General features: G+C 41.3%; 1 protein-coding gene and 1 long non-coding RNA gene across 9 annotated transcripts in view; one reads left to right on the top strand and one right to left on the bottom strand.

Moving 5' to 3' along the window:
- Positions 1 to 25,201, top strand: part of DLGAP1 (DLG associated protein 1) — a 735,970-nt gene that overhangs the window by 354,121 nt on the left and 356,648 nt on the right. The window lies entirely within an intron of this gene.
- The window catches only part of LOC109283881 (uncharacterized), a 72,538-nt gene continuing 57,883 nt past the window's right edge, over positions 10,547 to 25,201 (bottom strand). Inside the window, exons 4-5 of one of the 3 annotated variants that reach the window (XR_009460765.1) lie at positions 15,445 to 15,540; positions 10,547 to 11,285 (exon numbers count right to left, since the gene is read on the bottom strand). This is a non-coding gene — a long non-coding RNA (uncharacterized LOC109283881). Of the gene's footprint in view, positions 11,286 to 13,188; positions 14,675 to 15,202; positions 15,283 to 15,444; positions 15,541 to 25,201 lie in introns of those variants that run through there. The other 2 variants (XR_009460764.1, XR_009460763.1) reach the window with 2 other exon arrangements.

The following is a 25,201-nucleotide window of genomic DNA, read 5'->3' as shown; positions in this document are numbered from 1 at the left end:
TTGCACAGAGGAAGCTGAAGATGGATGTATGTTCCTCTGGGTCCATGAGCGTCCCTTTCTGTGAGTTGCTCTTTAATGTGCAGATCTCTTCCCTGGTGGTGTCAGATGGCAGAAAGGCAGGGAGGTCTAGAAATCTTTCTGTCTTATTTAGAAATGAAGTTTATAATTCCCAAAACAGCTAAAATATGGTGTCTTCCATGTTTCGAGGAAAGAATTTTCTAGTTGGTCTAATAAAAGGTATCACCTCTGAACCAAGAGTTTTAAAGTTTTGTATTCCTCTTTGTCTCAGACCAACACAGCTACAAAATAGATCCCTGTACTTAACCATTGCATTTTCCTTTTTTCCTTTTGTTTTTAATATGAAAACTGTGCACTAAACTCAGAGTTTGGCAGGTATGTGAGTGTCACCGAGATTATTGCATGGGACATTTTGCCCCTGGTACAAAAGAGAAAACCTTTGCTGTGTAAGCTACAAAAAGTTCAGAACTTGATTTAACAAACTTGTTCTTCCACACATTAAGCTTCATTCTCACAGGTGTGCTATGTGTGCTTACAAGAGACTGAATGCCTCAAGATATTGTTAGGGAGCCACAGATGCTTTCATTTAGAAGTCAACAGTTTGAATCCTGCCAGGGATTAGGTAGCCTTACTTTAAGTCTACAAAGGGATAGGAAGACTATTATTGTCACACATGTACTGAGAGAGAAAAAGGAGCATTAAAAAAATGAAAACACAGACCAAAAATCATGAGGTTGGTTTTTTTTGTTTTTTGCTTTGAAAGCTGAATGCTTCTTTGTCTAGTCTCTCAAAATTTGGGATTTGACTCAGGGATTTGGAGGTTTTGGCAGGGGAGGTGACAATACCTCAATTGCCTTAATTAAACTAAGATATGTGGCCCAAGTTCAGAGCTCACTGACTCCAATAGAATTGCATATGTTACACCAATTTCTATGCATCTCTCATATACAAATTAGACGTAAGTGAAAAGAATCCATGTCTTTGCATTTTTGCAAGAATATTGCTTTTATCAGCTCGAGTAATTTGACATAACTTCTTTTAAAAAATCACAAGAAGAGTAACTCAGTCTCAAAGCTAACATATGTTTTAGCAATTTTTAAACGTATGTAGTTTAAAAAGAAAATAAGACCCCATGGTCTCTTGTGTTAATCTGTATTGAGGTACTTCAGTGCTATTATAATGGCAGTCTGCAGAATAAATTAGTGAAGAGATCCCTACAATATGTGGGGATGTTCCACTGTGTTAATCTGTAACATGGCAACACTTTGATTTGATGCAGATAAGCTCATTTTAAAAAATTAGTAAAAATGCAATGGGTTTCCAAAGTAGCAGGTGTTGAGACATTTTATTGAAATTACATGCCAAGAGCCAAATTCTGTACTATCTTTTTTGCTCACTGATTTCATTGGGTTGCACAGAGTAGAAATCTACATGGATTTGGCCCCAGGTATTTAGAAGAAAAAATAAAAGCACAGGCAAACAAGGAGCAGCATCTTTCCCAAGGGAGGTGGTGCTCTCCCCTACCTTGGGGGTCTTCAAGAGGAGGTTGGATAGATATCTGGCTGAGGTATTATGCTCCCAGCACTCATTCCTGCCCAGGGTAGGGGGTCAGACTTGATTATCTGTTCAGGTCCCTTCCAACCCTAGAAACTATGAAACTATATAAGCAGATGCATGGCGATGCTAATTTATTTTCCTTAACTTAGTACACTGCCGTATTGTACGACAGATGCTGAGGTGTTTTTCACCATACATACTGCTCTCATTGTGACAGTGTGCTGTGTGAGTATGAAGGGAAACAGGCTTTGGAAATCTAACTGGAAGGGATACCGTTTACCAGGAAAGTCTCTGTTTGTGGGGGTGAGGTTATTATTCATTATTTTAGCTTCTGGGGTATGGGTGGAAGGAGAAAGAGGAGACAGCGGGTAAAATAAGCCGTACTTCACACTTGGATCCATTTTGCTCTTAGTATTCAGCAGCCACTCAGAACTACATCAGCAGCATCTTTTCAAAATACTTTAAGAGAGACTAGGCTGCAGAAAATACACGTAGACATTAAGGTAAACAATCTTTCATTCTCTTTAAGCATACCTGTCAGCAAAAAGATGTTTTTAAGTGTCAGCCCTGGAATGCAGGGGTCATACATTTGACAAGTTGTCACATGAGTAGGTCTGCTTTCCAAGACAACAGATTCTTCTTCCCAATATCTTTCTGGAGTGAACATAACTAGCTACTACCTGGATGTCTGATTTTTTTTTAGTACCATTCTATATGCTTAAGTCCACTCTGAATAAATAGAGTAGGGTTGGCAAGCCAGTCAATTGACCAGTCAAATATTGTCAGTTGACTAGTCAATTGAGTGCATATTTTTGACCAGCCAAAGATTACAGCAATTTTGCAAAAAAAACTACTTGTTTTTGTAGTTTTCTTAACAGAAATATTTTTTTTAATCTTTTGACACGTTCCTTAATGAAAAATTTGTGCTTTTTCTGTGCATTATTTGAAGACTATTGGCAATGTGTTTTACAATTTTTGACTGATATTTGACAAACAGTTGGCCGAACTTTTTTTCACCAGCCAAGTACCCAACCCTAAACTAGATTACTAAAGTGTCAGATTCATATACAAATTGCACTGATGGTATTTCTTAGTGGTTTTACTCCATGTTGAAGTAACATGTTGCAAGAAGCTTCTTCTGTTCAGTCATAGGAAATGAATAAATAAATAAAATGCTTACTTTTTTAAATTTTGTACTGCACTTACATGGAATATTCATGAAGTGACAGCAAAAATAGAGGACCATTCTGTGAAGCTGAATAAAATAGGAGGCTTTACTGTTAAGAAATAAAGTTTAAAGGTAATTAATTTTCCAAGTATTTTCACGCATCTTTTATCCTGAGAGCCTCTACAAGGAGGGGTGGGAGAATGCATGTGAGAATTAGAAGTTCTACATGTTACACAACACAATATGTTTAGGAGACTTTAGAAAAGGTACATATGGAAAATCAATTGGTATCCAGGGATAACAATATCTTATGCCTCATTTACTTGGCATTTTTCTTTTGCACATTTTACTTAATTGCTTCATAAAAAAGAAAGAAACCTGAAGAACATAACATTATGGTACACAGAGCTCTGTCCTTTCAATAGAAGCGCAGAATCTTTAAGAGAAATGTCCTTTTTATACACTTATACTATCCTTGATCTTCCACATTCATCTGTTGTTTTATTTTATTCTTCTGAAAATATGTTACATTTTGTTTTTAAAACGCTGACATGTTTAGGGTTATAATTGTCCAGACCACCCATTATTCAGGGAAAATCAGGGAAGTACAAACTGAACTTAGATTGTGGATAGCACTGTTAACAAAAAGAGAATTTGTTAACTATGAAGTGAAGTAAAATCAGGCCTGGTTTTGATAATATAAAAATAGGTGTGTAAGAAGTCATTTCTGGAATGGCCAGGGCAGTGGTGATAGCCAAACCAGTGGTGTCTGGAGTGGCAGCAACTGTGTCTGTGAGACCAACAGTGACAGTGGCTGCCATTCTTGCAGGTGTTCCCACCAAAATTGGTAAATGGTTCTGACTGTAGAAGCCCTAGACTCTCTTGAATGTAGTACATTTATTGTAGTATATTCTCTAAAGCAAATATTTATTACAGATCAAGAGTAAGGATGAATTTGTGATTAAGGCATAGGACTGGGACTGTCCTGTAGATAGGTGTAGTACAAGTCACCTATCTTTTTGGTTCCTTATCTGTAATGGGTACAGTACTTCCTTTTTTCTTCATCAGGTTTGTCAGTTATCAGTAAATTTACTGTCAGTAAAAAGTCAGGCTAAAAATGCCATCAGTAAAGTCTGTAAAAAAAACCCCAAAACTTCAGCTATTAGTAAAAACCCTAAGCCTCTGCAGCTTGATTAAAGCTTTGACAGACAGAACATAGAAGTGCCACCTGGTGTCCTAGCAGGTGCACTGTACCTTGCAGGAAGCATTCTCTCAGTAATGTGTTGCTGCTGCTGCTGCATCCCAAGCTGCCTGTAATACTGTTGGGCTGCAGGTAGGCTTCTTTGGGGGTCTGTGCCTGGATGCAAGAGTGGGGGGGAGTCAGGCTGGTAGGATAAGGTTGCAAGGTGAGCTGGCCAGCATGATACAAGGGTGCAGTCAGGTCATCGGGGGCCATATCTACATGAGATGCTGACGCTACTGCACAGTCAACATCATGAAAAATTTATTAGGCGGTGTTACTCTGCAGTAACTCAAGTAGCGACTGCACAGTCAGTCAGGGTTTTGTGTAGACACAGCCAGGGTGTAGGGGCTAGTGGGGGCCCCTGGAAGGGGGGGTAGGCAGGACAGTATAATATAATCACTGCACTCAAGCAGGGTTGCCAACCTACTGTTTTTTTACCGCAAATTTTACTGACAACCAAACTTTTTGCAATGATTGATGATAAACCCCTAAATTTGAAGCCAGCCCTTCTAACTGGGACCTGGTAGAAGATTTACATTTACATTATGTAAAACATATATCAGTAATAACATGTATCAGTTAAAAAGTTTGGCTGTCAGTAAAAAGCTTGCAGATTATCAGTAAAAATAAAAAAATTCTTGAGTTGGCAACCCTACTCTTCATGCTTATCGATCTCATCTAGTTCTTCATAGCAGAGAGAATCTCTGTGTTCATACACAGAACTTATAACTATGTAGCCATGATCATAGTTGGGATCTATACAAACGTCTCTAATACAAATAATGATAATCCAAAGAAAATACATTTTCTGTAGGAGGAAAGGAGCTCTTCCTTTGACATCAACAGTTGAAATCTATATGTGTAGTAATTGTCTATCATATTTTAAATGAGGTGCTTTTTGAATAGTATACCAGTAGCTTAAATGAGAAATGATTTTATGTAGGCTGGTACTAAATATACAGGCATATCCTTAGTTAAAGCAAAATGGATATTCTACTGAGGAATTTTTTTTATTAGGACAAGAGACTGTCAAGTGGACTCAGTTGCATTGTGCATTTTGTACATGCAATTTTCATTTCAATATCTTTTTTCAAGGGGGGGGGGTGACAGACATAGCCAGAAGAAATTGTTAAAAAAAACCCCAAAACCTAGTTATTTGAATACTTTTTAATTGATTATCAGCATAGATATAAAAACTATTGTCAGATTAAGAATGCTCCCTGTGCCAGCAGGATGGTAACACTTGTATTTTTATCAGTCTTGCAAATTGTTATGGTGATTTTGCAGCATATCTACAGTTTTTTACTACATTTAAGTATGATGGTTGATAAAAATGTTTTCTCCTCTGTGCCACAGCCTACTCTTTCTAAAATGAGCCTAAAATTCTTGTTGTTACAGGTGTTTTTAGGTCAAATAGATTAACAGTAGTGAAACGCTAAATTGGAAGGTGCTATATTTATGCTCATAATTGCTGTCAATATTATTACCAATAGATTCTTGAATATAAGCTATTAACTTGAGCTAACAAGATGCAAATTATCTCACTTCAAAATCCTGACTACCTCTATCAAGCATTAAATAATTAGATTACAGCTGCTAGCATTGTATTAATTCACACATTTGTTAATTTCTAAAATTCAATGCACAGTTGAATCTTAACTTGTGTGAGCATTTTTCTAATAGATACAGCTTTTAAAATCAAAAACAGGTATATTCTGTACATTTTTGTAACAACCTATGGAATATAAATGTTCATTAAAACACTGTTTCAGCAAGAGACTTCAGCATATGTTTAATTTTAAGCACATACTTAAAATCCATTGACTTAAGTATATGTTTAAAATTAAAAATAGGCTTAATATGTTTACTGACTGGAAATTATTTTCTAAATCCAATCCAGTTTGTTTGGTTCACTAGGAAAAAAAATTGTGGGTGAGATCCTCCAGCTTCTTTATGCCAAGTAAAGAGATGGAGTAGGATAAAGGTAACTCAAAGCCATATGTTGCTGGGGGACCACCACAAAGCTACCCTCCAAAGACTTCCAGGAAGTCCTAGTACAGGGCATGTGCAAGGGACAGGGAAGGGGAGGGAGTTATGGGGCAGGCCACAATACATAGAAATATAGTTTGTGTAACAGTCCTAAAGGGTTCCCATAACCTATATTTCCCAGGGCTGTCAAAGTCACACTGCGGGGCTCTAGAACAACCAAGAAGTGGAAAAATACAAAGGTAGCTCAAAGCCATTTTGTAAAATTATACCTTGTGGGCTGCAGGTTTTGTTCTGTGTTTCATAGAGATGCAGGTTTTAACCATAAGTAACAGGAAAGGAAGCATGTCAGATAATATCCTGTCCAGTCAGTAGTAATGAGCTATACCTTAATAAATGAGACTTACTTTAAGTCCTTCCAGTGCAAGTCCTCACTGTTCTATTTGCACCTGTCTTTTGTTTGATCACACCTCGTTTTTTATAAAAGTGCCTACAGTGATGACCTGCTGTGTTTCTTACAGCAGATTGTGTATATAGCTTCCTTCATGCAGTAGTGTCTCACTGAGCTAATAAGAGAATCCCTTTTTTCCCCAAAGACCATGGCAGCTTAGCAGTTTAATTATGGAAGACCTTTTTTTAAAATTCTGTTACAGGGAAAAAAAAAACCTCAGAAAAAACTGAAACGCTGTCAAAGTGTCTAATTGTAGAGACCTTAACAACTAAAGGTATTATTTACTGAATAAATTGTAGACCAGAAATAGGTAAGTGCTATATTTTGCTATTAGAAAGAATGTCAACTTAATTGAAAGTTGCTGGAAAAAGTGGTTTGATATTTGGATTATGACAAATTGCTAAGTAGGTTTTTTTTTTAAGGGCTATAATAGAACAGTTTGCCCTTCGGCAGCCAAGAGCTGTCCAGCCCTATTTATGTAGCCCTGCTTACTACACATGAAGGACCCTGGTTTTTGGAGAACAAAGCCCAGAAGTTAAGAAGATGGCTGGGGAGAAGGACGGAAAAGAGTAGGAGATCTAGTGGACTAAGGTGGCTGTACCTGCTTGAAGGCTTACTACAGGTGGTGTTAACTAGACCTCAGGAGAACTGGTGAACCAGCCAGCAAGGATGTACCCACTTTTACCACTTTTATCCACTTATAAAAGGTAGAGCCTGATTCTTGGTCTCAGAGAAGCTAAGGAAAGTACTTACTGTAATGAGAGACTGGCCAGAACCTGTACACTGAGAAAGGTGAACTCAAATGAAGAGGAGAGAAGGTGCCTCCAAGAAAATGTGAAGTTGGTGGTGGCTCAAAAAAGCATCAAAGAACAAGATGAAAAGTTGCCCTTAGTTGCATTTATATCAAACCCCTATTTTGGAACGCAGAATTAGGTGAGCATGGGTTTTTCCCCTTCACTGCAGGTGAAGCAACATCCTCTCTGACTGCTTTGGTGAGAGCTTCTCAGCTCTAGTTAACACAATTGGAACCAAGCTCTCTGACAGACTGCAGCCTGCAGCCAGCTCGTAGTCCACTGCGGTTTTCTTTGTTTTTTATTTAATTCCCTTCAGAAGTAGCAGTCAGGGCTAACTGAACAGGATGGATGGGGCAGCCGCAGGCCTCCTGGCTCTAAGACGTTCAGGCCATCTTCTTACAAGGGTAAATCCAAATTCTTCCTCTGGTCCTACTTGTCAATTAGTTGCAGTAGGTTGCCAAGAGCCATGTGCTGTGGTTCTTTGCTCCATGGTGAGCTTATTATTTTCATCAGAGTATGAGTTGAGATTAGTGGAGAAGAGGGGACAGGATGGGTGGATCTGCAACTCCGCTGATTCTACTCTCATTATCTTGTGTGAGGACAGAAGTTCTGCAAACAGTACTACAGTTTGAAGGCAGGTGCCACTTCATGATCTGATAAAGGAAAGAGTCTCTCTCTCTCAACCTTTAGTAATTAAAGTGAAAAAATTATATCCCTAGTTAAGGCTATTAGAAACTTTGATGGTCTCAAGTGAGTCAATTGTGTAGTAGCTATGTGACGACTCGTGAAAATGTGCGTAACTCAAAATACAGCAGAACTTATATGGGATTTGTGCTAAGGTCTAAAGCTGGAGGACAATAGCTTAGTGTCATATATCTTCATAGATGATAAAATGTAAACATCCTCAGCAAACAGACAGCTCTTACAATGGTCAAAAATCAAAATATATCCATTTTGATCAATATCTATAAACGCAGGGCACACTGAAGCACACTTCATCTTTGAGGACTGTTTTATTTGCATTTTAGTTGGAGGGAATATCCTTAGCTTTAACCCAAAGACTCGGATGCTAAAACAGATGAGAGAGAGAGAGAGAGAATTAGTTCTGCAATGTTACTAGGCAATATTTTTGCTGTGGTTTCAAAATGGATTTAATTCCAATGTATGAAAATTTCTGGGGAGTCCAATAAATGAAATTCATATATAAATCTGAATGACCCACAGAGTAAGGGGAAATATTAAAAACCTGTTTATTACTAAAGATATGTGTGTGTATTAGAGTCACTCTCTTCAGAAGCTGTTTTGTAACATCACAAAACATTGAATTTGACAGTGTGGGCATTCTCATCAGTTTTAGAGATTTCTTCAAATGAGTGGTGTGTTTTGTTTGGTTGCTTTTCTTTTTATAATTTTCCAGGCATGGCAGAGAACTTCTCAGCTATTAAAAACCACTCTCCTTTCTGACAGTAACCAGGTATTGGTAAATACCCATACTATATTCTTTTTTACCAGTGAGCAATTGGTCTTTTACTTTTCTTTGTTTTAACAATGTTTTGCTTGAGAACACCTCTATAATAAGTGTGCATAATAACAATGAGGAGCTATATAGTATGTTTCAGGAAAAGGGAATCAAGCTGAAAACAACATAATTTGTAGCAGGAGAAGGAGTCTGGCAATGTGAGTTTTACTCGTTGGACTCAAATCCATCTTTATTATACAAAAATTTGGAAGATCCTTATGTGGTTTTCCCAAAGGTGTTATTTTAATCATGCATTTCCATTAACAGTATCTGGATAAGATTTTCAAACTCTCCTGAAGTCACTTATGAGAACAAATGACATTGACTTTGAATGGGGCATGTCTGAGATCACTTGAACTGGAACATTGGAAAATGCAGCATACTCACATTTGTCTCTTTTTAGAACCCAGTTCACTTCAGATTGCATCAAAGTAATATTTAAATGCATTTTACCAAATGGAAAGATAGAAAACTAGTCACCATATTTTCCTATAAACCACATGCCCCTTTTCCCTCCCCATGCCAGTAAGACACTTACCTTGATTTGGGAAGGCAGAATGAAGAAGAAGAAGAAAAAAAGATTTTTCAATCATGGCTGTGGCTGTGAGAAGCTGTGAGAAACTCTGTAGCTCAAACACTTAAGGGTGAACTTAGCCCCCTCCCTCCCTCCCTGAGCCTGGCAGAGGGAGAAGCATGACAGCCATCTTGCAGAAGTGTCTCCCAGCTTCTATTCTTCCATTTCCTGGAATTTGACATAAGATTCTGAAGGTGGACTCTGAGATGCTAATTATAAAGACAGTAAAGGAAATCAAATTATTACCAGTGGACTGGTCTTCACTTTGCCTTTCACTGCTGCTTCTTCCTCCAAAAGGAATGTATCATTTTATAGCAATCAATTCTTTGAGATGGGGATATAAAAATAATAATTCAGGTTGGAATAAAAAGTCTTCTCAAGGCTTGTAATATAGCACAAGGTGCCAGCACATCAACAGTAGGTCAAAGTTCATATTAAGGTTTTGATTAAACATCTTCTTTTTTTGTAGCTCAAAATATATCAAATTATGATCATGTCCTTTTCTGTTATAAAAGTATGCTGACCTTTGATTAATTATTGGTACTTTGTTTCATTAAAGTTCTTTAATATTATTATGCATTTCTAAAGAGGCTTGTCTCATGGTCTTTACCTAGACCCTAGGGAACTTGCTCCTTTGAAATACAGAAAACAGGATTTGTACATATTTTCTAATTAAATCTGCCCTGTATGTACCTTACAAATGCATCAATAACTTTCCAGTAGCAGAACACAATTAGCATGTCGCTCAGGTTTACCCCATATGGTTTAGTCCTGTGTATACCAACACATGTCTGAACTACAGAGTAATAGTGAATATAACATTGGGAATGATACACAAAACTGCATACATTTAATATTGATGAAATTGGCCATGTTTTTTTTCACAATACAACATCGTTCGGTGTATGTCAGGCACAGGTGCAGTATAATTGTAAGTCAAAATCATTTGTTATTTCCAGGGGTTTTGTTTCTTTCTTGCAAGCATATTAACTAAAGCCCTAGAGGTTTTTGCACCAGTCTTGGAGCTACTGAGCTTTTCTACATATCTCATCCTTGTGTTTTGTCTGATACATCTCAAACATAGTTTCAGACAGGCAAACACTAAATAAGTTCATAAATACATGGTCTAAACAGAATATTCAAAAGCTAATCCAACTAAACCCAGCTAAAAAGGCAAGGGATTGACAAAAAGTGACCAACCACTAGTGAAAAAATAAAAATATTTAGGGGGAAATTTTCTGTCCTTTTCTTGCTATTATCACAATGAACAAATCTAAACATATTCTTCAAAGCATGCTGTGGTTGAAACATTGCTGTTGCCTAAAGAAAGAAGGAAAGAAACAAAAACAGGTCCTATTAGTGGCAAATTACTTGATAGAAAACATAGGAAGTATACCCTGGTTTCATAGACATTGATCATTCTTGTAATTGACGGGCCGGGTCAAGCCCCAGGCCCTTTTCGTCGCTCTGCACGCGGGCTGTGGCCGGCAGCCCAGGGAGGCCGGGTTGGAGAGGGAGGTCGCTGAGCTAGAATTAGGCACAGACGCGTAACGGTTGATTTTAAGATTGTTTACTTACACTGAGATGGTCGCGGTGCAGGCTGAAAAACTTGCTTGAGTTACAGTTGCGGATAGAAAAGAAGAGAGGCGGACTAGAGTTCCTCCGGGAACACTCTTCTAGCCCATCCGGTTGGAGGCTCTAAACCGTGAGCCTGTCGGACCAACCGGAGAAAGTCCGTCCGGTAAAGAGCTCTGAATAGACTCACTCACACGAAGTTTGCTAGGCTCCGTGGATCCGTCTCTTTAGCGCGCAGGGAAGGATACATCTAGGATCGTACGGCGACGGGGAGAGGCTAGAGGCTGATCAGACCTCTGTTTCCTGCTTAGAATGCGTTGGGTCCGTGAGGATCTGCAGCGCTTAGAGATCTTCACACAGCACGAAGTCTCCTTCTCCTGGTGTTCGTGGAGTCCTCCAACTAGGGCGGAAACCACACAAGCCTTTTATACGGCTAGCAGGCCAATCGCTAGCTGCCACGTGTGAATAATTTAACGTAAACCAATAATGGGGCTCGAATTAGAATACAAATGGCGGGAACTCTTTGCAACGTGCATCACCATGCTGCAACTTAGAAATGCACACTGCAAAGAAAGCTACGAATTGGCAGGAACTTCTTTTGCACCCGGGGTTCTCTGTTGCAGCAGAAAACTCCACCGTGCAAAGAAGCTGCAATTTGGCGGGAACAATTTAGCGGGGAGCAATTTAGCTGTGCCGAAGCACACAAAACAAAAACTCACAACTTGGGTTGTGACAGTAATCTTGGAGGAAAATTCATTTAACTTCTTGAGGTTGTATTCCAAGGATTTGTAGTTGCCAGTAGCAACTATAGCCTCTGCTAGATCCTGGTTCACAGTTTTACTTTCTGTTGCATCCACGCACTTTTCAAAATCTGATGGTGATTTTAATAGATCAGCACATACTTGAATAGAGAGATTAAAGTGAGAATAACGAACTGATGGAAAACACTAAATTAATTGTTGCTTTCAACTTGTTGTATAATATAAGGTAGGAGGAAGTTAATTTCATGCTCCGGTGTGTGCTTTGGACTTTAACTATTCCTACTCCATTATATAGCTTTATGAGACGCATCTGTTTCTCTGCCTAAATTACTGTGGTCATTCAAGTGATATGCAGAGTTTATGAAACCATCCAATATGATGAAGATGTAACATATAATTTACCATAGAAAAATGAAGATAGATATTAGAGACTATATTGCTTGGACTTTTCAATTTTTCCTTCAATTTCTTTCTATTTCACTTTTGTTTTTTCAGAACTGCTCACCAAAGCATTTCAGTTTATTTCTTTCGAAGTGTAATAACACATTTTATTAAGGGTAACACAAAGGGAGCCAGCTTGATTTCTCAAAGCATGTTCTTTGAGTTAGGTTCCTGCTCTATTCCTTTGTTCCAAATCCCCCCAACCGTATGAAAAAAATGGCTATTCTAGTTTCAAGCAGCCCCATAGCATGTCCATTGATGGTCAAGACACAGCTGTTAGTTAAATGCTTTCTGTTGTCCCTACTCGTGGGTAAATGATGACAGCCTTGTTGAAAAGGGAAATGCACATTGACAAAAGCATTTATGATACAGCAATATTCATGGTGACAGCTGCGTAATAATATTAAAATATTAGCTGCAATTTGTAAGTTGTATATGGCTTTGTTGGGCCATTAACATCAGAACCAAACTAGTCACTGACCAGCCCTGACATCAGCAGGGGGGGAGAGTAATGCTGACATAAAGCACCTTTGCAATCTTTGAGCTTTACCAATGATCCATTCCACTGATTTGTACAGAAATTTTCAACATTAATGTTTATTGACCAATAGGAATTTCAGAACATTGAAATGGCAATTTTTAATTTGGAATTTGAAAGCTTGTGTAACGTTGTACTGGCAGAACATAATTGCTACTTGGACGTATTGTATTCAGAATACTAGATGTAAATGTGTGTCTACTGGGACAAATGTTGTTCCGAGTTGTACTCGGTGCTGATAGCACTCACAATCAAACCATTTGGGATAACTTTTGAGTAATATAAAATACTCTCATGTAGATACAAATAACAAGGATTATTTCTGCAATGACCATCTTAATTTACTTATGCAGCTCCAGTAATTAGTAGAACCTAAAAGTTAATGTAATCTGTGTCATGCTGAGTGTATATATGCTGCTTTGCAAAGTGAATTTACTTGTATTAATATTAATTTTGGACAGGCACAAAATTTACCAAGTACTGAAGGGGAAAACAACCCCCATGGATTTAAGGATTTTCTTTCCTTTTGCCAGAACCACTCATCACTCCTGCTCAGGCAGCTATCAGGTCTTGATCCAAATCCCACTAAATTCAGTGGAACGATTCCCATTGATTTTAGGGAGACCAAAGAGATGATTTACTAATGTCAGTAAATCATCAACATTTCCACAAAAATCAATATCAGCTAAAATTAATAATAACATGGACAAAAGGTGACAAGGTAATTTTGAGAATATTACTGCATTATAGATTTCTGAAGAATATTAGTATTGCTAACATGTAACCCAATCATAGACTGTGTAAGTATCTGCCTACAAAAAAAAAGTTTTTAAAAAAGTAGGGGAAGGAAAAGGGAGAGAAGAAAAGGGAAGTGTGGAATGAGTGACAATCTAGCAAACAAAACATTGCAAAAATTCCTTACAGATTGCATGGGCGTAGGTTGTAGCCGTGTTGGTCTAAGGACATAGGCAGACAAGGTTCCTTGGGTGAATTTGATATCTTTTATTAGACCAACCCAAATAGTTGGAGAATAGTTATTAAGCAAGTTTTCGAGTTCAAAAACCCTTCGTCAGGCTAAGGAAGTTTCAGCAGTTGGTGTGTGCTCTTCCTGGATGGAATGAAAAGTGAAGAAGCCAGGGGCTGGGCTGGGGAGTCAGTTGCCAGGCAGATTGTAACGTATCAAAAATCCAGTGTCTATGTTTAGTCCATGATCTCTAGTATCCAGGAGGTTGATGAAATGGAGCTCATAGGCTTGTCTTTGGGAAGTGTTGTGTAAGTTTCCCTTGGGGATCAAGACTGAGAGATTGGAGAGAGAGTGGCCCTCCTGTGAGAAATGTGCCCCCACCGGTAATTAGGTATTTCTGTCTTTGATAGATTTCTGGTGTGCATTTATTCTGGTGCGCAGTTGTTGTCTGGTCTCTCCTACGTATTTTCCATCAGGCATTTGGTGCATTGGATGAGGTATATTACATTTCTGGAGGTGCAGCTGTAAGATCCTGGGATGGCTCTGTTGTGGGGTGTAGTAATAGTGGGGGTGGTGGAGTTGTGTTGGCAGGTTTTGCATTTCTTGTCATGGCACGGTCTGGATCCTTTTGGTGTGTTCTGGGCATGAGGAAGTTTGCTTCTGGTGATGAGGTTGGCGAGGTTCGGTGCTTGTTTGAAGGCTAGGATGGGTGGCTCTGGGAAGATCTTTTTAAGAATAGGGTCTCTTTCTAGTATGGGTTGCAATTTTTTGAGGATTTTCTGTACAGGTTCAAGGGAGGGGTGATATGTCATAACCAGCGGTGTGTGATTTGTGGGGGGGGTTCTTCTGTACTGCAGCAGTTCTTCATGTGGTATCCGGGTGGCTCTTTCAAACGTGCGATCTATCTCTCTGGACGAGTGTCCTTGCTGGGTGAAAGCCTTTTTAAGATTGCATCAAACTTTTCAAAGCAGTTAAGCCTGCTAAACATGACTCTTTCTTCATAGCTGTGGGATCTCATTGTATGATATTTTGACTTTTGGAGATGTTCTGCGCTTCCGGTGCACCAGTGGAATTACTAAGTCCTGCTTTAAGAGTGCAATTTCGAGATTCAGTTTAAATTCCTTGGGTATCAGTGTTGTGTTCAAACTATGTTAACTGTAGTTATAATTTCTTTTTAGAAAGAATTAATAATAGGTCATGACCAAAACTTGTGACCTTGCAGTGCAATCATGTCTCCATCATGTATCTACTGGCAGCATATTTAATTTTTCTAAGTTTACGGGGAGCCCAGTGCAGATAAAAAAAATGATCTTTTGTTGTGTACAACTAAGTAAGATTGTCAATGTTCGAATCTTGTAAACTGCTGATTTCTACTAGGATTCTGTCATCCAGATACCTAAGTCTCTATTCCATTTCAGTCTTAAATAGCTTGTATCAGGTCTGTTATATCTCATTCTGTATCCATCAAGTGATGGCACAGGATGGGGAAAAGAAGCAGATTTTAAGGCAAAAAATAATATATCCAGAGTATTTGCTATAACTAAAGCCTCAGGTCCAAACTGATTTTCTAACACTTGATGCACCTGTATATATTGCAGTCGCAACTCTTGTGGTAGAGGTAATGTATTTTATTAGACTAACTAGATAGTTGCAAAACATTTTCTTTATTTTCAAGCTTTCGAGGTCACACGCCCTTCCTCAGGAAAAGGAGAATGCAAAAATTGTAAATTTATTCCAGGTAGAAATGAAACTTCATATTACACAGGAGAACTGAAGGATGGTATAAGTTCTCCTGGGTGGAAAAAAATATTTTATGCAAATTAGGCTCGGATAAAAGTTGGAGCAGTCTGTTTACCTCAGAGGTGTCCGATGGCAAGCAGGATGTTGAATTTTGCTTCTTTCTTGCTAACGTCTCATTTTGCGTAGGAGGATTGATGATGAAATGTTTCTCCTGGGTAAGAAACACAATCAAAGACTTTCTCTGAATCAAGTGCTAAAAGAGCCATAGGGACTTTGGAATTTTGTACTGCTGGTACTCTATCAGCAAGGTGATGTGTGCACATTATCTGAACCATGTCTTTTTTGGTAAATCCTGCTTAATTTTTGTGAATTAATTTAGGGTCTGTTCTAATCTGTGTGATAAGGTTTTAACTACGATTCTGGTAGCTAACTATAGACCATTCTTTAAAGAATTTGGTCTATAGTTAGAACTATTAATAGAATCCTTGTCTGGTGTAGCAATTGCAGACATAATAGCTCACGTAAGTGGTTGGTAGTGTACCTTGGTTTTTACTATCATTATATCTGTTCAGTAATTGAGGTAACAATATAACTGTTTTTTTTTATAAAACTCTACAGTAAATCCATCACTGCCTGAAGTTTTATTATTGTTCATGAAGGCCAAAGTTATTTTATCTAATAATAAAGGAGCCTCTAAGATCTCCTTCTCCATCTCTGAAATCTGTTGTATGGGTATAAAGTTCAGGGACCTATCTGTTTCCTCACTAGTAACATTTAGATTTTTGGTGTATGCATTAGAATGGAATTGACTGAACGGTTGGTTGAATTGTCTCTGTCATATCCATATTCCCAAGAGTTTAGAGCTGATATTTTATTATGGTTGGATTTACTCTTTAATCTATAGGCTAGTAACTTTCCCACACATTCCCCTGATTCCCAGTAATCTTGGTGTAATCTATATAAAGCATACTCGGCCTCCTGGGACAGTAATTAATTCAGTTCATATCTTATATTGGTAATAATGTGTGGTTTATTAGGCAAAGGATTCATAACATAATCCTCATCTAAAGACTTAATTTTTTTTATTAAAGTGTCTATTTCTGTATCTAGAAAAATAATTTAATAAATACCAAATTGCTTTAAAATCATTATTTCTGAGTTCTGAAAACCTTTGCAAATCTTTTTATCCTCTCTGCTTTTAAAGTTTTCAGTAAATGTAGCTGGAATGTCACAATGTATTATAGACAAGACAGTCTCTCTTTGACTTCCTCTGTCTTTTGTCTTCCCACTGATATCTCCCAGCAACACCTTTTCTTGTCCCCCATGCTATTACTTTCATAACCATTTTTGGCTTCAAACATCTCATTCATTCTTACTTTTCCTTTTTCCTTATTAAGCCCTACCTCTTTTTGTCTTCTTATCCTGCTAGTATTAAACTCTGCCCATAACTTAGTCATCTCTTGTATTGCCCTTTTTTAGTAATTTCTACTCTCTCGTATTTATGTCTCCTCTTACACTTTCTGTCCATCCATACCTGGTATCATCCCTTATCTGTCTGTCATGTCTTTATCTCCTTCCTTTTTATCATAGTTTCTCTAACTCCTACCAACACTTTTTTCAGAGGCACTAGGTAATGAATCATTGAGAGTTAGAGGCGACCACTCTTTACCTATGTTGAGGCACTGCAGGTAGAAGAGCACTTGTAGAAGGAGCAAAGTATCTTGCTCCTTGGGGTAGGGAGGCCGCTTTAATTAGAGTGGCTTTGAGAGCCACTCTAGTTAAAGCGCCCACAGCATCTCGTGTATCAGTGTCCCCATGCTTCAAAATTGCTGTGGGGGCACTTTAACTAAATCTCATTGAATGAGCTTTAGTTAAAGTGCCCTTGCCACCATTTTGAAGTGCAGGGATGCTGATACATGAGACAAGGAGGCTCCTAGAGTGTGCTAATTAGCATACTGCAGCAGACTCAACTAATCAAGTTAATCGATTAATCAAGTTTTCTCTGACATGTTATAAATACATAAATACAAGTGCATTGGGGCAGCCTTCCCACACATCTATAGGCACCTGCATGTCTTTTCATCTTCCCTTGAGGTACTAGTATGAAGGGCCTGATTGAAGTAGCTACTGTTTCTTGTGAAAAGACCAGAACAAGGCCAAACTTGTAAAATATCTTCTACAGTGCACTATTCATAAAAGAAAAGGGCTAAAGTGATATAATGATAAAATATACCTGCTGCCATCATGTACATTTAGTTAATTATCTGAACCTTTTCTGGAAAAGCTTTTCTGATTTTGAATATGCCTTCCTCGCCATTTATAACAAACATGTTGATTTATCACTATATACCTGCTACAGTAAAAGCCGTGTTAACCATCACTTCATTAACCGGCATGCTCTATTAACTGGCATGCTGGTTGATGTGGCAAAAGGGAAACCAGAAGTGGGACTTCTGGTTTTGTCGAATCCCACAGCCCAGAGGAAAGCAGCCGGCACAGGGTAAAGCAGCCTGCGTGGAGCCCCCCTCCCCCCCCCCTTTCTCCCAGCACACTGACACCAGGGGAGGGGCAGGAGGGGCGGCACGGTTAATCTGAGATGTGGACACGGCAGGAGAGGCATCTTTGTCCGACCAGGCAAATATGCCTCTCAGATAACCAGCACATTTGGTTATCTGGCACCCCCCATTTCCCATGGGTGATGGATAACGGAGCTTTTGCTGTATATGAAGTGAATGATAAAACCACATTCTGTAACAATAAACCAAGAACAGTGATGTGAGTCCAAATTTGGGTTTCTTACTTTGAAAAGCCCTATCATTTGACACTGGTCAGATTTAATGTTTTAAATTACATTTCTAGTAATTTTAGAATTCCATCCAATGCTTCTGATGGGTTCAATGATGTAATTTCTCAAGGCTTCTAAACATCCATACAGTTATTATGTTACTGTTTACTATATTAAAAAATATCAAAGCACTGATTGTCTATTCCAAATTCCTTTGCCAAACTAATTTGAATCATTAACTATCTCAGTGTAGCAACCACAGAATTCAATAAACAGAGACATACATGATTGAAAGCAACAATCTAGAGTCATCAGAGCTGGCCTTAGGGATAGGCAATGTTGGCAACCATCCAGGGCACCATGGTCAGGTGTAGCAGTGCCCAGCTGAGCCCAGCAGGCACCAGCTGAGCCCAACCACTGTCCCCCAACCCCATAGGGTCCCTTCATGCACCCCTGGCTCATCCATGCAGGGCAGTTCCTCTGTCCCCACCGCCATCACCCATACAAGTTTCCCCAGGGCACCATTTTCCCTTAGACTAGCTCATAGATTCATAGATATTAGGGTCGGAAGGGACCTCACTAGGTCATCAACTCTGACCCCCTGCCCTGGGCAGGAAAGAGTGCTGGGGTCAGATGACCCCAACTAGGTGCTTGTTCAGTCTCCTCTTAAAGACCCCCAAAGTAGGGGAGAGCACCACCTCCCTTGGAAGCCCATTCCAGATTCTGGCAACCTTTACTGTGAAGTTCTTTTGAATGTCCAACCTAAGTCTGCTCTTCGTCAATTTGTGGCCATTGTTCCTAGTTACTCCAGGGGGTTTCCTAGTAAATAGAGCATCTCCTATTCCCTACTGCCCTCCCCTGATGAATTTATAGGCAGTCCCAAGATCACTTCTCAGCCTTCTCTTGTGAAGACTGAAGAGATCTAGGTCCCTCAATCTCTCCTCATAGGGCCTTGCCTCCAGGCCTCTGACCATATGAGCGGCCCTCCTCTGAACTCTCTCACGATTCTCCACATCCCTCTTGAAGTGCAGTGCCCAAAACTGGATGCAGTACTCCAACTGTGGCCTGACCAGTGCCGCATAGAGGGAAAGCATCACCTCCCTGGACCTGTTTGTGAGGCATCTAATGCATGATGCATCTGCTAATGCATGAATTAACTCTGTTAGTTGTAGAGCAGTAAGCAACCACTGCAGCCCCTCGGTCTGTCTCTAGTCTTTTCTAGGGATAAATCTCCCTAATGCAGTATTTTTTCTTGTAATACAGTGTCTGCAAATCAAATAATCCTGCAAGAAGCAGGGATTTCTTATGGTGATATCTTTTATTGGACCAACTATGTACTGGGATAGTTAGACAAGCTTTTGAATGTAAAACATTCTTTCTCAGGTCTCTGATTACAGGAAGCTAAGTACAGCAAATGAAATACAGCATAGGGGAGGGGCTAAGAGAAATTGTCAGATGGAGCAGACACAATTAGCACAAGAAAAGAAGGTAATTACTGGGAAATCAAGGCCTATCAAAAGTGGGAAGGGGGGTCAATCTCACTTTCCTTTTGTGGAAAGAATTCAGGATTTCAATAAATTATATTGGGCTATAAATCCAATATCAATGTTGTACCTGCCTGGTCTCAAAAATATGCTTATGAGCCACCTTGGCACATGCGCCAGGTATTGGCCACTGCATGGATTCCAGCGACCTCTAAATGACCCCACGATCACCCCGAGGAAAGCCCAGAGACTTGCCTGCCATGACTTCGATATTTTCACTGATCGGCTCCCCTTCAGTGGGCTCACTCAGATTGACTGCAACCTTCAGTGGGTATCCATGGGGTTCCACCTCCCTTACAACCCATCCACACACCAGCCTCTAGGATGGCCCTCAGTGTTCACAAGACTCGCCCTCCAATGTTGTCTCTTCCCACCCCTCTCGTGGGGAGGGAGGGGATGTTTCGTCTCAGCCTCTGCATTCCTGGGGTATCTTGAGTTGCCCCCAGCTTCCTGATGGACCTTTGGCTAAGCCTGTTTGCTGGCTGCAGCCCTTCAGCCACTTCTACCTTTGGGGTGCCACCTCTGCCCCTGCCCTTACCTCAGGGCCTCTCGGGGCTGATCCCCATCAGCAAGGGGTGAAACAATGAAATAACAAACAAAAAGAAAACATTTCAACAGTAGTCTGGGGAAGGGTCCTGGCCCATCCCCTTCCCACTCACGGATGCAATGCTTTATGATCTTTGTCATCCCTCGACATCATCCTCTCCCCTCCTGGGGACCTCCCTCTGCTGCTCCAACTCCATGTCCCATGCTACACACCGGCATTGTGAATGCCCAGTGTAGGAAGTATCCTCGGTGTATGCCTCCTGCTGTGCCTCCCTGGTGTCTCCCTTGATGCCAGCTGTTATCCTGGCTGGGCGGCATCCGGGGATGGTGTCAGCCACCTGTGCGGGCTCAAGCCAGAAATAGGCGCAGCTCACAAACTGTGCAGCTGTTTAGTGCTACCTCCTCTCCTCCTGCAACAGGTAAGTTTTCCCTGGTTTCAGGACTTTTTGTGTAGTGGTGGGCTGTCCTGTTCCCTGTCCCACCATGGGGGGGGGGGAGCCGAATCCCCCATCTCCTGGTGGCTGTCCTCCTGGTACAGATGTTTAGTCCTTAGTTCTCAGTGTCCAGCAAGCTTACGAATTTTGTTCCCAAGTTCATGTTTTAACAGTTCAGGGTAAATTTCCCTTGAGCATGATGATAATGAGGTCAGAGACAGAATGTTTGTTCTGTGAGAAATGTGCTCCTAATGGTGAGTGTATGTCTCTGTCTTTTATATTTTTTCTGTGCAGATTCATTCTCTTGCATAGTTGCTGTTTAGTTTCATCCACATAGTTGCCATAAGGGCATTTGGTACATTGAATCAGGTATATCACATTTTGGGAAAGGCATGTATAGGAAGCATGGAATCTGATGGTTTCTTTATGGATGATGTTGATAGAAGTGGCAGTGGAGATTTGCTGATAGGTTAAAAATTTCTTGCCAAGGTAAGGTTGTGTTCCACTTGATGTTTATTGGGCAGTGGAGAGTTTGCTTTTGAGTGGGGCAAGGCTGGGAGGCTGTTTGAAAGCCAGGAGCAGAAGGGCTGGGAATATTTCTCTCAAGGTTTGATTTTTATTGAGTAAAGTCTTTAGGCCTAGGGAAAGACATTACACAGAAACCCGTTTAAGTGATAAGGAACTGGTTTAAACCCATAACAGAACAGATGTTCAGTGCACATAAACCAGTTTGAAAATGACTAAAACCAGTTTGAGATGAACCTGGTTGAATGTAGTATCAGACTTAAATGATTTGGGTCAAACCGGTTTATGCAATGTCTGTCCCAGACTCCTTGCTGGTTTAAGATAAACCAGACATCCCCAGCATCCTGCAATGCTCTGTGAGCTAGGCGGGGTTCTCTACTCCACAGCAGGGCTGGCCCCTCCCCTCTGCTCCCTGGCTGGAACTCTGGCAAAGACTTGCAGGTGCAGAGCATCTGCCTCACTTTTCCCTGCTAAGCAGGGATTATTTCCCCCTCCCCTCTGCCTTACGCAGATGCCTCAGCATTAGCTAGGAGACCACATGTTGGCTACTGTTTGAGTTGTGGGAGATGACAGGCAGACAGGCTTTTTGGAGCTAATCAACAGGTAGCTTAATGTCCTTTTTTGGAAGAGCTGTTTAAGAAGAGTTCCATTTGTTAATGGAGAGAAGCTTAGGAGGTGGGGGACTAATCAGAGCATCCTGCCGGGGCCTGGCCATGCCCCACCTCAGCTCAGCCCTGTGGAAGCCAAGGGAGGGCTGCTCTAGTACCCCCCCACCCCGGCTTCTAGCCTGAGCCACTGCAGGCATGGGCCTACATTTCTGGGATGTCTGTCTGGTTACAAAACTGATTTAGCCTAGCCAGGTTAGACTAACCTGCAAAGATTGAATCAATTCAAGGTCAGGCTTTTTGAATGTCTATCCTTAGCCTAGTTGATTGGTGATTCTTCTGATTGGTTCCAGTGTAGGATGGTAGGTGACCACCATGGGTGTGTGGTCCCGGGGGATTTCTTTGTGTATTGTAGAAGGTTACTGCAAGGTATCTGGATACCTCTTTCAAATATACAATGTGTTTCTCTACTGGAGTATCTTTGTTCTATAAAGGCAGATTTTACACTGCACAGGTTGGTATCCTGGGTGTTCTGATCTGAGCATATGCAGTGGGTATGTGAGCACCTGGCTGTAGACAACAGCTGTTTTGGTGTGTTTAGATGATTGCTGGTCTTGTGAACATAAGTATGGTGGTCTGTGGGTTCTTTGTTTATAGTGGTTTGTATGGTGCCATCCTGGATGTGGACTGTGGTATATAGAAAGCTGATACTGGTGTCGGAGTAATCTATCTCTAATCAGAGAGCCTAGTTTCATATTACACTTAGTAGGTATTGTATTTAGAGCATAGTAAGCATTAATATGACTTAGAAAGTTTTATGCTTACTAGTATCTAACTATAGATCATAGTACCAGGTGGAGTCTTGAACCAGTTTTGGTGGAATACCAGGGCTGAGACTGAAGATCAGCTGATTTTTGGTCCAAGCCCTGGGATTCCACCAGAGTCAATTCAATACTCTGGCATGGTGTAAGGAGAAACACTGCTGCTGGGGAACTGGTCTCAGCCCCAGGCTGTACGGGAATTGGTTCAAGGCTCTTGGGCAGTGTGGGGACTGGGAGTGACATTGGCACCTAGCCCCTGCACTGCATAGGAGCCATTTCAGGGGTCCGGTGCAGTGCAGAGCTGGGAATGATATTGGCATGGTACAGGAGCTGGTCCAAACCCCCACACAACACAGGAGGTGGACCAACAAGGAGCCTTGAACTAACAAGGAACCTGGGAGTCTGACAAACAGCTCTGTCAGAATTCTATTACTTCCACCACTGGACCAGAGCCTCCTAATCATATTACCTTTGTGGACCAATTCAGTGTTAGCTCAACACATATTAAATAATACAATCTGGAGATACTCACTGAAAGAGGCCTAATTTTACTACACTACAATAGCACTTAGCACATGCTTTACTGTTTAAACACTTGGGCACTGGCATTGTATACTCAGTTAGCATGTGCTAAGAAACATGTAACAAGGCCCAGAGATTCTGTCAAATTCCCAAAAGCACAGTCTTACTCATCCTCTTTCATAGATTCATAGATGTTAGGGTCGGAAGGGACCTCAATAGATCATCGAGTCCGACCCCCTGCATAGGCAGGAAAGAGTGCTGGGTCTAGATGACCCCATCTAGATGCTTATCTAACCTCCTCTTGAAGACCCCCAGGGTAGGGGAGAGCACAACCTCCCTTGGGAGCCCGTTCCAGACCTTGGCCACTCTAACTGTGAAGAAGTTCTTCCTAATGTCCAATCTAAATCTGCTCTCTGCTAGCTTGTGGCCATTATTTCTTGTAACCCCCGGGGGCGCCTTGGTGAATAAATCCTCACCAATTCCCTTCTGTGCCCCCGTGATGAACTTATAGGCAGCCACAAGGTCACCTCTCAACTTTCTCTTGCGGAGGCTGAAAAGGTCCAGTTTCTCTAGTCTCTCCTCGTAGGGCTTGGTCTGCAGGCCGTTAACCATATGAGTGGCCCTTCTCTGGACCCTCTCCAGGTTATCCGCATCCCTCTTGAATTGCGGTGCCCAGAATTGCACGCAGTACTCCAACTGCGGTCTGACCAGCGCCTGATACAGGGGAAGTATCACCTCCTTGGACCTATTCGTCATGCATCTGCTGATGCACGATAAAGTGCCATTGGCTTTTCTGATTACTTCGTCACACTGACAACTCATGTTCATCTTGGAGTCCACTAGGAATCCAAGATCCCTTTCCACTTCCGTGCCACCCAGCAGGTCATTCCCTAGGCTGTAGGTGTGCTGGACATTTTTCCTCCCTAGGGGCAGCACTTCGCATTTCTCCTTGTTGAACTGCATTCTGTTGTTTTCTGCCCACTTGTCCAACCTGTCCAGGTCTGCTTGCAGCTGTTCCCTGCCCTCCAGCGTGTCCACTTCTCCCCATAGCTTTGTGTCATCTGCAAACTTGGACAGAGTACATTTCACTCCCTCGTCCAAGTCGCTGATGAAGACATTGAAGAGTACTGGTCCAAGGACCGAGCCCTGAGGGACCCCACTGCCCACACCCTTCCAGGTCAAAGCCGACCCATACACCATGACTCTCTGGGTGCGACCCTCCAGCCAATTCGCCACCCACTGGACTGTGTAGTCATCCAAGTCACATCCTCTTAACTTGTTCACCAGTATGGGGTGGGATACCATATCGAAGGCCTTCCTGAAGTCTAAGTATACGACATCCACCCCTCTTCCTGTGTCCAGGCGTTTCGTAACCTGGTCATAAAAAGAGACTAGATTGGTCAGGCACAATCTGCCTGCCACGAACCCGTGCTGGTTTCCCCTCAGCATAATTTGTCCTGCCGGGCTCTCGCAAATGTGAGCCTTGATAATTTTTTCAAAGACTTTGCCAAGGATGGAGGTGAGACTGACTGCCTATAGTTGCCCGGGTCCTCCTTCCTCCCCGTCTTGAAAATGGGGAGCACATTGGCCCTTTTCCAGTCCTCCGGGACTTAGCCCGTGCGCCACGAGTATTCAAATATTCCCGCCAGTGGCTCTGCAATGATGTCGGCCAGTGCCTTCAGCACCCTCGGACGGAGCTCATCTGGGCCTGCCGACTTAAAGGCATCCAGTTCTTCCAAGTGACTCTGCACTATCTCAGGGTCTACGCATGGAAGTCTGGCGCCTTGCTGCTGCCTCTCCACAACCCCAGTGAGAGACTTGTCGTGCCCCTCGCTTAGGAACACTGAGGCAAAGAACTCGTTGAGGAGTTCAGCCTTGTCCCCCCTGTCCATCACCAATTGTTTCTGCCCATTTAGCAGGGGTCCTATTCCTCCCTGGGCCTTCCTTTTACTCCCTATATATCTAAAAAACAATTTCTTGTTGTCCTTTACTTGGGATGCCATCCTCAGCTCCATGGTAGCTTTGACCCGTCTAACTGCCTCCCTACAAGCACGAGCAGAGGAGGTATATTCGTCTTTGGTGATCTCTCC

Source organism: Alligator mississippiensis, chromosome 3 (assembly GCF_030867095.1).
Source record: "Alligator mississippiensis isolate rAllMis1 chromosome 3, rAllMis1, whole genome shotgun sequence".
NCBI classification, from domain to species: Eukaryota; Metazoa; Chordata; order Crocodylia; family Alligatoridae; genus Alligator; species Alligator mississippiensis.
This window is presented reverse-complemented; position numbering and strand designations above follow the sequence as displayed.